The sequence below is a fragment of the Dama dama genome, chromosome 1 (genome assembly GCF_033118175.1).
Source record: "Dama dama isolate Ldn47 chromosome 1, ASM3311817v1, whole genome shotgun sequence".
Taxonomy (NCBI): Eukaryota; Metazoa; Chordata; class Mammalia; order Artiodactyla; family Cervidae; genus Dama; species Dama dama.
Window position 1 is genome coordinate 80,488,142 of NC_083681.1, and position 12,455 is coordinate 80,500,596.

General features: G+C 39.7%; 2 pseudogenes; one reads left to right on the forward strand and one right to left on the reverse strand.

The window, feature by feature from the left end:
* Positions 1-2,643: 2,643 nt before the first annotated feature.
* Positions 2,644-3,511, forward strand: LOC133072787 (olfactory receptor 5G25-like; annotated as a pseudogene).
* Positions 3,512-7,417: 3,906 nt separating this feature from the next.
* LOC133072882 (olfactory receptor 5G9-like) lies at positions 7,418-8,207 on the reverse strand (annotated as a pseudogene).
* Positions 8,208-12,455: the final 4,248 nt, after the last annotated feature.

The following is a 12,455-nucleotide window of genomic DNA, read 5'->3' on the forward strand; positions in this document are numbered from 1 at the left end:
TTTCATATGAGGGAATGTTAATTTCATAATTCATTTTGACATAACTAAATAGTTTTCATCATGTCTGTTTTAATTTATTTCTTTTTAATTGGAGGATAATTGCTTTGCAATGTTCTGTTGCTTTCTGTCATACATCAACATGAATCAGCCATAGGTATACATATGTCCCCTCCCTTCTGAACCTTCCTCCCACCCCATTCCACCCCTCTAGGTTGTCACAGTAGGGCTTTTTTCTTTTCTTTTCTCTTTTTTTAATGAAATTTGCCAAATTGCTATCAGGAAGCCAGACATGGAAGATGAGTTTAAAAGCATAGGAAAGCATTGTATTTAAGCTTATTATGAGGGATATTTTGGTAGAAATAGAATGTTTCATCTTTGTCTTTTGATTTAAATGACCTAACTTGAACATACATTTTGTTTGAATTTTGTATTTGGCATAGAGATGCTGAATGTGCTTTAAGACATATGGTCTCAAGAATGTTAGAATGATGAGACCTTGGTTGGTTTTTCTGGGTCTTAATGTCTTCACATTACATATACTGGAATATTACATGTAGAAAACAAACCTCTGAATCAGCTAACTTGAACTTATGCTACTCATGTCCAAAGATCATGAATTTTCTGAACTGGAATATTTTATTTGGGCAAGACTGGAAAAAATAAAGTGCTATGCATTTTGACAGTCAGAAACTGTTGTTTTCACATAATAATTTGAGTTGGTTGAGATCATAGATGAGCATATTCTAGTTGCATCTTCACAGAATTTTCTTGTGACCTTAACTTATTTTGACACTTAAAATGATTTGTTTCCCTCTTTGAGTGAAAGCAAACATGAGTATAAATGACCTGAAATGAGCTCTGTGTCTACAAAATACTGAATTCTTGAAACATTTCACTACTTAGGTATGATTTTTTTGACTAATCTGAAATCCCACCCCTCCAGGTCTTTTTTTACTGAGCTCCGTTGCCTCTGAGACCACAGGAGGTCTGTTGCTTTTATTTCATTAACTTCCTGTTAAGCACAATATTTTTAAAGATGTCTTATCAGGGAGCAATGGCATTCGTTTTCTGCCAACACATCTCCTGCACACACTCCACTTAATATTTCTGTGTGATTGTTTTGCTGGAATCACCATGATTATCTCCATGTCCAAGATATGTATCTCCCTTCTTCAGTTTTTCTTTTTCTTTTTGGGACTATATTCACTTCCCCTTCCTCTAACTTTCTATTCATTTTTTTCTAAAGCCTTTTTATTTTGAAATAAATATTCACAAAAAGCTTCAAAGATAGCACAGAGAATTCTCCTGTGTGTTTCCCTCAGTTTGACCCCAGTTCATTGCTCTAGACAACACAGAACAGCAGGAAAAGGAAATTGGCATGTTATGTGTGTAGCTCTGTATTGTTTTAGCACTCATGTAGATTTGTTTAACCACCAGCACAATCAGGATACAAAACTATTCCATCTCCACAAAGATCTCCTGTGTGTTATCCTTTTATAATAACACCACCACCCTCCTCCCCAACATTCTTAATCCCAGGCAACCTCTTCTCCATCTCTAAAATTCTGCCATCTGAGTATGTTTTATAAATGGAATCATAGAGTACATGACCTTTTGAGATTGTTTTTTTTTTTTTTTTTTTTAACAAATCTGCTCTTGACACTCAGCCAGATTGTTGCAAGTATCATGTTTTGCTCTTCTTTATTACTGAATAATATTCTGTGGTATGGATATACCACAGTTTGTTCAACTGTTTTTGTTATTTCAAGTGTTTGGCCATTATGAATAATGTTTCTATGGATACAGATGACCAGGTTTTTCTGTCAACATCAGTTTTTAGGGGGATAAATGCCTAGGTGTGTCCTTTTCCTGCTTAAGATATTATTTTTCTCTCCCAGGTTCTGATCACTCACAATTGATTACAGCACCTATTGAATGTTTAAGAACTAGTCTCTCTCATAGGCTGAAAAGAGAATGGAGTTTGATAAAGTAGTCAGTATGCTCATTAATAATATGAGGAATATTGGTGTTTTGGAGAAGGCATCACAAAGTAGACACTGCTGAGGACTTTGAACTCTGTTTGAAAACCAACTTCATTTGTCTGAGCTTGCATTCCTTCTTAGACTTCAGAAGTTATCTTTTAGACAACACACTGACTTTTTTTCCCCAGAATCTGAAGCAATTAGCAAGGAAGTTATATTTCTTACAGCCTTTATCTAGGGTGAGAGTGAGAACTATCAGCCTGAATTCATCAAATGCCCATGATACCTTATCTGTGAAATGTGTCTTAAAATATCCTTGGTTCAAAGGCAAGGATTTTTAGAAATGTAATCTGGCACAGTTAAAGGAATTGCTTTAGATAGTCTCCAAAAGCTACTTCTATACATAAAAATCTATGATTCTCTTCAAAAATTTCTGTTTTAATCAAGAAGAAACTGAGGTTTAGTGACTTAATATCATGCAAACAATAAGTGGATGGGTGACCACTCAGAGATGTCAGGAGTGCTGTCTGTCAATCTACCCTGTAAATGTAAAAAAGGTAAAAGATTCATTCATTTTTAAAATGAGGAAACCCAATTATGAATTGACTCCAAAGAAAGATCTCTCTCTTTCTCATTACAGGTTAGATCAGAGAAATGGATTATGGAAAATGAAACTCTGGTGACTGAGTTTGTTGTCATTGGCTTGACAAATCGCTTCCAGATCCAGGTTGTTCTTTGTGTGATATTTCTCATGGTCTCTGTTGCCACTTTTCTGGGAAACTTGGGGATGATCACTCTCATTTGGATGGATTCTCGACTCCACAGCCCCATGAACTTTTTTCTCAGCCACTTGTCCCTTGTGAACGTCTGTTCCTCTTCTGTCATTGGTCCCAAGATGTTAACGGACATCTTTGTGGAGACAAAAGTCATCTCTTTCTTTGGTTGTGCGGCCCAGATCTGGTCTTTTGGTCAGTGTGTAGTGACTGAGTGTTTCCTCCTGGCTTCCATGGCATATGACTGGCATATGGCCTATTGTATACACTCATTATGTCTCAGTGAGTCTGTGGGCAGCTGGTGGTAACTCATTATACCGTGGGCCTTATAAGCACCGTGATCCATACAACTTTCACCTTTCACCTGCCTTACTGTGGTCCAAAAATCACTCACTTCTTCTGTGACCTCCTTCCTGTTCTCTCCCTGGAATGTGCAGACATACGGGTCAATGAAGTTTTACTTTTCATCTTGGCTGGAGCTCCAGGAGTACCCAATAGCCGGATCATCTTGGTCTCCTACACTTAATTGTCATCACTGTCCTGAGTATCTGCTCTGCTGATGGGAGGTGGAAAGCCTTCTCCACCTGCTCTTCACACCTAACTGCTGTCTCCAGCATTTATGGGACATTCATCTATGTACGTCCAAGTTCCAGTTTCTCCCTGGATATTAATAAAGTGGTTTTTGTGTTCTACACAGCCCTGTTTCCCATGTTGAACCCACTTCTCTATAGCCTAAGAAACAAGGAAGTAAAATAATCATTCAGAAGGACGTTTGAAAGGAAGAAGTTTCTTACAGGTAAATAAACTGGAACACCATTTATACTACAGATTGAGAGTAGTCTGTATGCAAGATGTAACCACATGGGCTGGGTATAGACAATCTTTATTTTATGTTGAGATTTTGGGTCATTGACAAGTCATACAATGTCTTAGGGTATAATTTTCTCACTTTGTTTTTCTCATTTCTGATTTAGTAGGGATGGATTTTAGAACTTTAAACTCAAAAGAGTAGACTATTGAATCCCAAGACTTAAAAATATTTTTATTCATATAAAACATTTTATGACTAGGATATCAGAAGTTCTTTGTTAAGTCCTGAGTAAATGTAATCACAGCAGTGACTTAACAGTACTTTCGTTTTTCTTACAGTGTGTTGAGATCTCTCATTGTCTGTAATCTTGACCTTGACCCTTTAAACATAGAATATTTAAAAATGTATTAAGGTCAAAGGTTTAAAACTTTCAGTTATAAGATAAATATGTTCTGGGGCTGTAAAATAAAGCATAGTTGCTATAGCTAACAATACTGTATTTTATATTTGCAAGATGCTGAGAGAGGAGATTTTAATCATTCACATCATGAGAAATAAAATTCAGAACTCTGTTAGGTGACTGGTAAGCTAATTGGGGTAATCATTTTGCAATGTAGACAAATATTGAGTCATTATGCTGTATACCTTGGACTAATACAATATTATGTTAATTATATATCAATAAACCTGAAAAAAGTGAGATATTCAGGAACTACGTAACCATAGCACTCTCTAATATTACCTTCATATTTGGCGTAGGTTTATTCCCAAGGCCTTTTATATCCTCTATACTCTTTAGTCATAGTAATAACTTATCAGGATTTTGCTGTTGTAATCATATGCTTTGTGCATATGAAGTACAGAATGCCTCCATATTCTTTAATAAAGTATGTAAATATCCTGTAAATATTGCAAAGTTGCTCAATCTCACTAGAAATCAGCAAGAATCCAACAACATATTAAAAAGATCATACACCATGACAAAGTGGGCTTCATCCCAGGAACACAAGGATTCTTTAATATCCACAAATCAATCAATGTAATACACCACATTAACAAATTGAAAGATAAAAACCATGTGATTATCTCAATAGATGCAGAGAAAGCCTTTGACAAAATTCAACACCCATTTATGATTAAAACTCTCCAGAAAGCAGGCTTGGAAGGAACACACCTCAACATAATAAAAGCTATATATGACAAACCCACAGCAAGCATTACCCTCAATGGTGAAAAATTGAAAGTATTTCCCCTAAAATCAGGAACAAGACAAGGGTGTCCACTCTCACCACTACTATTCAACATAGTTTTGGAAGTGTTGGCCACAGCAATCAGAGCAGAAAAAGAAGTAAAAGGAATCCAGATAGGAAAAGAAGGAATGAAACTCTCGCTGTTTGCAGATGACATGATCCTCTACATAGAAAACCCTAAAGACTCTACCAGAAAATTACTAGAGCTAATCAATGAATATAGTAAAGTTGCAGGATATTAAATTAACACAGAGAAATCCCTTGCATTCCTATACACTAACAATGAGAAAACAGAAAGAGAAATTAAGGAGACAATACCATTCACCATTGCAACAAAAAGAATAAAATACTTAGGAGTATATCTACCTAAAGAAACAAAAGACCTATACATAGGAAACTGTAAAACACTGAAGAAAGAAATCAAAGTGGACACAAACAGATGGAGAAACATACCATGATCATGGATTGGAAGAATCAATATTGTCAAAATGGCTATACTACCCAAAGCAATCTATAGATTCAATGCAATCCCTATCAAGCTACAAATGGTATGTTTCATATAACTAGAACAATTAATTTCACAATTTGTATGGAAATACAAAAAACCTCGATTAGCCAAAGTAACCTTGAGAAAGAAGAATGGGACAGGAGGAATCAACCTCCCTGACTTCAGACTATATTACAAAGCCACAGTCATCAAAACAGTATGGTATTGGCACAAAGACAGAAATATAGATCAATGGAACAGAATAGAAACCCCAGAGATAAATCCACAAACCTATGGACACCTTATCTTCGACAAAGGAAGCAAGGATATACAATGGAAAAAAGACAACCTCTTAACAAGTGGTGCTGGAAAACTGGTCAACCACTTGTAAAAGAATGAAACTAGAACATTTTCTAACAACATACACAAAAATGAACTCAAAATGGATTAAAGATCTAAATGTAAGACCAGAAACTATAAAACTCCTAGAGGAGAACATAGGCAAAACACTCTCCGACATAAATCACAGCAGGATCCTCTATGACCCACCTCCCAGAATATTGGAAATAAAAGCAAAAATAAACAAATGGGACCTAATGAAACTTAAAAGCTTTTGCACAACAAAGGAAGCTATAAGTAAGGTGAGAAGACAGCCCTCAAATTGGGAGAAAATAATAGCAAACGAAGCAACAGACAAAGGATTAATCTCAAAAATATGCAAGCAACTCCAGCAGCTTAATTCCAGAGAAATAAATGACCCAATCAAAAAATGGGCCAAAGAACTAAACAGGCATTTCTCCAAAGAAGACATACAGATGGCTAACAAACACATGAAAAGATGCTCAACATCACTCATTATCAGAGAAATGCAAATCAAAACCACAATGAGGTACCATTACACGCCAGTCAGGATGGCTGCTATCCAAAAGTCTAAAAGCAATAAATGCTGAAGAGGGTGTGGAGAAAAGGGAACCCTCTTACACTGTTGGTGGGAATGCAAACTAGTACAGCCGCTATGGAGAACAGTGTGGATATTTCTTAAAAAACTGGAAATAAAACTGCCATATGACCCAGCAATCCCACTCCTGGGGATACACACCAAGGAAACCAGATCTGAAAGAGACACATGTACCACAATGTTCATCACAGCACTGTTTATAATACCCAGGACATGGAAGCAACCTAGATGCCCATCAGCAGGCGAATGGATAAGGTAGTTGTGGTACATATACTCCATGGAATATTACTCAGCCATTAAAAAGAATTCATTTGAATCAGTTCTAATGAGATGGATGAAACTGGAGCCCATTATAGAGAGTGAAGTAAGCCAGAAAGATAAAGACCATTACAGTATACAACACATATATATGGAATTTAGAAAGATGGTAATGATAACCCTATATGCAAAACAGAAAAAGAGACACAGATGTACAGAACAGACTTTTGGACTCTGTGGGAGAAGGCGAGGGTGAGATGTTTCGAGGGAACAGCATCAAAACATGTATATTATCTAGGGTGAAACAGATCACCAGCCCAGGTTGGGTGCATGAGACAAGTTCTTGAGCCTGGTGCACTGGGAAGACCCAGAGGGATCGGGTAGAGAGGGAGGTGGGAGGGGGGATTGGGATGGGGAATACATGTAACTCCATGGCTGATTCATGTCAATGTATGACAAAAACCACTACAATATTGTAAAGTAATTAGCCTCCAACTAATAAAAATAAATGTAAAAATAAATTAAAATAAATTAAAAAGTCCAATTCCAAGCAGTCCACAGAAAAAGAAAATATATATGCAGAGTGTTTTTTAAAAATAGTAGCTGATATTAAATAATAAACTTTTTCTGAAAATGATTGGACTATGAGGTGGCTGAAAGGAACCAAATTAAAGGGGCTGTGGGTTTGAACTATAACTTTGGCTTAGTATACAGAAAAGATCACATACAAGGTTTCAGGAATCCACATTGATTGACAAGATGAATGAATAATTGGATGGATGAATGGATAAAGGGGTACCATGGTGTTCCCAGATACTTACTAGAGGCCTGGAATCTTAGGAATCCACACAGTCTATCCTTTTAGCTTTCTCCTGCAACTTCCTTTCTAGATAAGAATTTATGTCCTAGAAAATGTCCTCTTCAACACGGCCCTGCGGATAACATCTTTGACCGCCTTATTCCTCAAGCTATGGGTAAGTGGGTTCAACATGGGGATGCCTGCAGTGTAAACCACGGACACCACTTTGTCGAGACCCAGGGGGACACGGGCACTAGACTGCACATAAAGAGAAGAGGGCCATACAGAATAGACACGGCTCTCGGATGTGCAGAACAGCGTAGACGAGGCTTCATGTCTCCCATCAGCAGAGCAGATCATCAGGATGGCGATGAGGCTGTCAGGCAGGAGTCCAGGACAGTCAGGCCACTGAAGATGCCCGCAGCTCCAGCCACGACAAAAACCACCCACTTGCTGAGACTGGTGTCCGCACGCACAAGGGAAAGCAGAGGGGGCAAGTCACAGAGGAAGCGATGGATGACATTGGGGCTGCAGAAAGGAAGGAGAAAAGCATCATGTGTGCATCATGGGGTTCACGAAGCCGATGACATAGGGACCCACCACCAGCTGGACTCATAGTCTCTGGGACATGGCGACGGAACACAGCAGGGGGTTACAGATGCCAACACAGCGGTCATAGGCCACGGACACCAGAGGACACCCTCCGTGGCCGCGAAGAACCCAAAGCACCCCTGTTGCCAAGCATAGCCCCGGAAAGACATGGCTCTCCTCCTCACAAAGAAGTCAGAGAGCATCCTGGGGCTCACGACATGTCCACGAAAGACAAGTGACTGGGGAAAAAGTACATGGGCCCACGAAGGCGGGAATCCATCTGTGTCAGAATAATCATACCCAAGTTCCCTGTTAGGCTGCTGAGGCAGAAACTAAGAAAGAGCAGGAAAAGGCAGGCCTGCAATTGAGGACTGAAATTCAAACCTGTGAAAATGAACTCTGTGACCCTCGTGTCGCTTTCATTAGCCAGGGACAGACTCTGGATTCCCCTGGAGAAGAGCAGAGAAATTTGGTAAACATATCTTCAAAAAGGGGACACAGAAAAAATAAACTAGTCCCTAGGAGAGCATACAACTTTTAGTTGCATGCTGTGGCTAAGGAAACAGAAGTGAACTAGAGACCAGGGCAAACGATCAGATTTGAACCTATAATATTGCAAGGCTCCATAGGAATCCATCAGTATATGGGTGAGAAATCCACAGCCTAGAAATTCAAAGTCCCATAACCGATAGCAGAGAAAATTCCAGAATAAGTATCCAGTAATTCCAACTTCAGTGAACTTTTCCAGAGTTCACCAGGTGGGTACACACCCAGTGAAGTGATGTAGGAGAGTGAAATGAAACAAGCAGAGAAGAATGAGCAGCGGGTCAGCCTCAGGCCACGTGCTGTGCACTTTGGGATTACAATTTAAGCCTGAGTGCATCTTCTGCAAGTGCCCGGACCCTAGGAAGTTACATTTCTTCACCTGTGAAGTAGGAGTAATAATAGTAATAGCTACCTTGTAAATTGTTGTGAGGATTAAATGAGTCAATGCATGCAAACTTTTAACAGAGTCTTATTGAGCTCCTATTAAGTGCACACTAATTATTGGCTTTTTTGCCTTACATATTGTCTTTAACAAGCCCGAGAGCTAAACATCATTATTTCCTTTTACATAGGAGGAAAACAAAAGTTTAATCCATGTTCCCTATACTAGTGACTGGCAGAAGTGGGCTTTGAGTAATTACATGTCAAAACAGACTGTACTCTTTCTATTTTCACACTGTTACAGTGTTTCCTGGGTCTTCATAAATCCTTTCATCTTAGAGAGACCAAATGTTGTACATTGCAATAGCAGTACAGAATAATGCATTTTGGCTTCCTATTTTTTTGAGGTTACAGCCAATGGTCATTAGTGGGAAGCCCATAGGATAATAGAATGCTGAGTTTAAGCACACTTTATGGAAACAGTACAGGGAAGAAACCATGAAAAGAGCCTAAATTAGCCCAGCTCTATATCCTCTATGTATTCTCTTTTCATGCACTGTAAGAGTGGTCTTGGTTAAGTCAGCTGATCTCCTTGAACCTGAGTTGCCTCATTCAACGTGGCTGAAACCCTGTAACTTGATCTCTCGGGACTCTTACTCACTTAGAATGAGAGGGTTGATGTGTAAGTGCTCAGAAAACTACTCATACTTTAAATTTTTATTAGCCCAGGAATATTGGAGTTCATCATCACACGTATGCTAAGCACTTTTCCTTCACTTTTTTATTTTAATTTATTATTCAGCTTTAGCAAGGCTATACCTCTGAGGCCCAATAATACAGCTTGCATGATATTCTTCACTTCAGGGAAATTAAAGAGAAAGAAAGGATGGGCCGTCAAACCATCCACCCGTCACACCCACCGCTTGTTTACACCTTCTCCAGGGTCACGCAGGTACTTCATCTCAGTCTTCCACTTGCCCTTTGCCGAAAGCTCATCAGCTCCTCTCCTGAGTCTTGGTTTCTAAACCTGCTCAAGCCTTCTTTACGTACGCGTTTATTTTTGGCCGTGCTGGGACTTCTCGGCTGAGCGGGTCTTGCCCTGGGCGCGGGAGCGGAGGCTCCTCTCTGGCTGCAGTGCTCCGGTTTTCATCGTGGTCCTTCTCCTGTCGTTGAGCTCAGGCCGGAGGGTGCTCGGGCCTCCGTAGTTGCAGCCCTTGGGCTCGGCGGTTGCAGTGTGCGGACTCCAGCACGAGCTCAGTAGTTGTGAGCACCCGCCAGGCTGATCCACGGCATGTTCGATCTTCCCAGGTCAGAGATCAAACCCGTGTCTCCTGCATTGGCAGGCGGACTCTCTACCATTGAGCAGCCAAGGAAGCCCCTGCCCAAGCCTCCTGCATGACATTTTAATTTCTCAGTTTTCCGATGTGGCTTGATGCCTAGAATAGACTACGGGGCTCCAACAGGTGAGACCACACAGGCGGAGGAACACAAGTCACTCTGGGGTTCAGAGCACTTAGGATAATAACAGCACAGCCCACAATAACCTTCTTTTAGCAAGGAGAAAGGAGATCACCCAGGTGACTTAGACTGGAATGTGAATTGAATTCGGAGCTTTTATTTTCCCCTTTTCCTGCTGCTAAGACATCTCTGATCCATTTTATACTCATGTTATAATATTTTGGGCCAATTGCACAACCTAAACTTTTCTCTACCTAGGTTATCTCTTCTTAGACCTTGCTCAACCATCCAGCAAAGATGGGGATCATGCCATCATAGCCATGAATCAAATATAAAATTTATTTTCAATTTACTTCATTTATGTTCTCCTGAACTTGCTAAAATTCAGGTAGGAAAAGGGACAGATAATGATTTACAAGTTCAACTTACATTTCAATGGGGTCCCTCTTCTTTAAAGATGGAGAGAAGAACTAAAGTAAAAAGGAATCAAGATTCTTAGCTTTCATCTGTTCCCTTACCTTCACACATAGAATGCGTCCAAATTTTCAGTAATCATTTGATTTTACTTTTTACTTTCTTCCAAAAGGAAAGTATGGAAGACTCCACTGTGACACATACAGAGTCTTAGTCAACTAACTGAAAGTCCCCTGAATTACTTGCATCATTTTCTCTTTGTTCTTATTGAAGATGCCCTGTCTCCAAAGTGTACTGTACCTTGGGAAAGAACAGTTAAGGGAAAGTGCAATTAAAATTCTGCATTACAGCCTCAGTCAGTCCAATGAGATCTATTTTCTGATAATTTTATATTTGTTTCTAACTGGATATAGGCTCCCCATTTTCTCTAGTTCCAAGCTACACAAGGAAACCCTATGGAATCCTTTGTAAATTAAAGTAGTAGAGGGGACTTCTCTGGTATCCAGTGGTATCCGGTATCCAGACTTTGCCTTCCGATGCAGGAGGTGCAGGTTCAATCCCTGGTCGGGGAGCTAAGATCCCTTGTGCTTTGTGGCCAAACAACCAAAATAACATAAAGCAGAAGCAGTATAGTAACAAACTCAAAAAAGACTTTAAAAATGATCCACATCCAAAAAAAAAAAAAAAAATCTTAAAAAATAATGAAGGAAATGTGAACAGACTTTTACTGTGATTGATAAGCTGATGCTGCCACCTGGTGGAAACATTTAACGCCACCTTGAAAAGGAACGGTAACAACGTTACTTCACTAGGAACCTTGCCTACGCTTTATTTGAACACAGCCTATATTCAATATATTCAGTATAGGGGCAATATAGCAGCAAGTGGGCTTCCCTAGTGGTCAGACTTTAAGGAATCTGCCTGCAATGCCGGAGATGTGGATTCAATCTCTGGGTCAGGAAGTTCCTCTGGAGAAGGGCATGACTACCCACTTCAGTATTCTTGCCTGGAGAATTCCATGGACAGAGGAGCCTGGGGGCTACAGTCCATGGATCACAAAGAGTCAGACACAACTGAGCGACTAACGCTTTCTGTATTCACTGAAGCTTCCCTGGTCACTCAACGATAACAAGTCTGCGGGCAATGCAGGAGACACAGGTCCCATCCCTGGGTTGGAAAGATCCCCTGGAGAAGGGAACGGCAGCCCACTCCAGTACTTTTGCCTGGAGAATCCCATGGACAGAGGAGCCTGGTGGGCTACAGTCCATGGGGTCAGAGGGTCAGACACGACTGAGTGATTATCACTTTCACTTCACTGTATTCACTGAGACCTGTTAAATAGGAGATGAATAAAAAGATGGAGGGGATCCTTCATTAAGAATGGAAATAGTGCATCTCATGGTACTGAAGGTAAAACAAATTTTAACAAACTTTGACCCTCTTGTTTTCAAGTAATACTAAATATTTAAAATTGGGTTTATAACAGTTTAGAAAATAAGGTCATTTTGAGGGAATCTTTATGAACTTGATATTGGAGCAGGACTAGAATGAGTCTTAGAGTTAATGTTTTATCACATTCCTTTCAAAATACCCTAAGATAGATTTGTTGTTGTTGTTTAGTCGCTAAGTCATGTCAGACTCTTTGTGACTCCATGGACTGTATTCCGCCAGGCTCCTCTGTCCATGGGATTTCCCAGGTGAGAATTCTGCAGTGGGTTGTCATTTCCTTCTTCAGGGGATCTTCCCG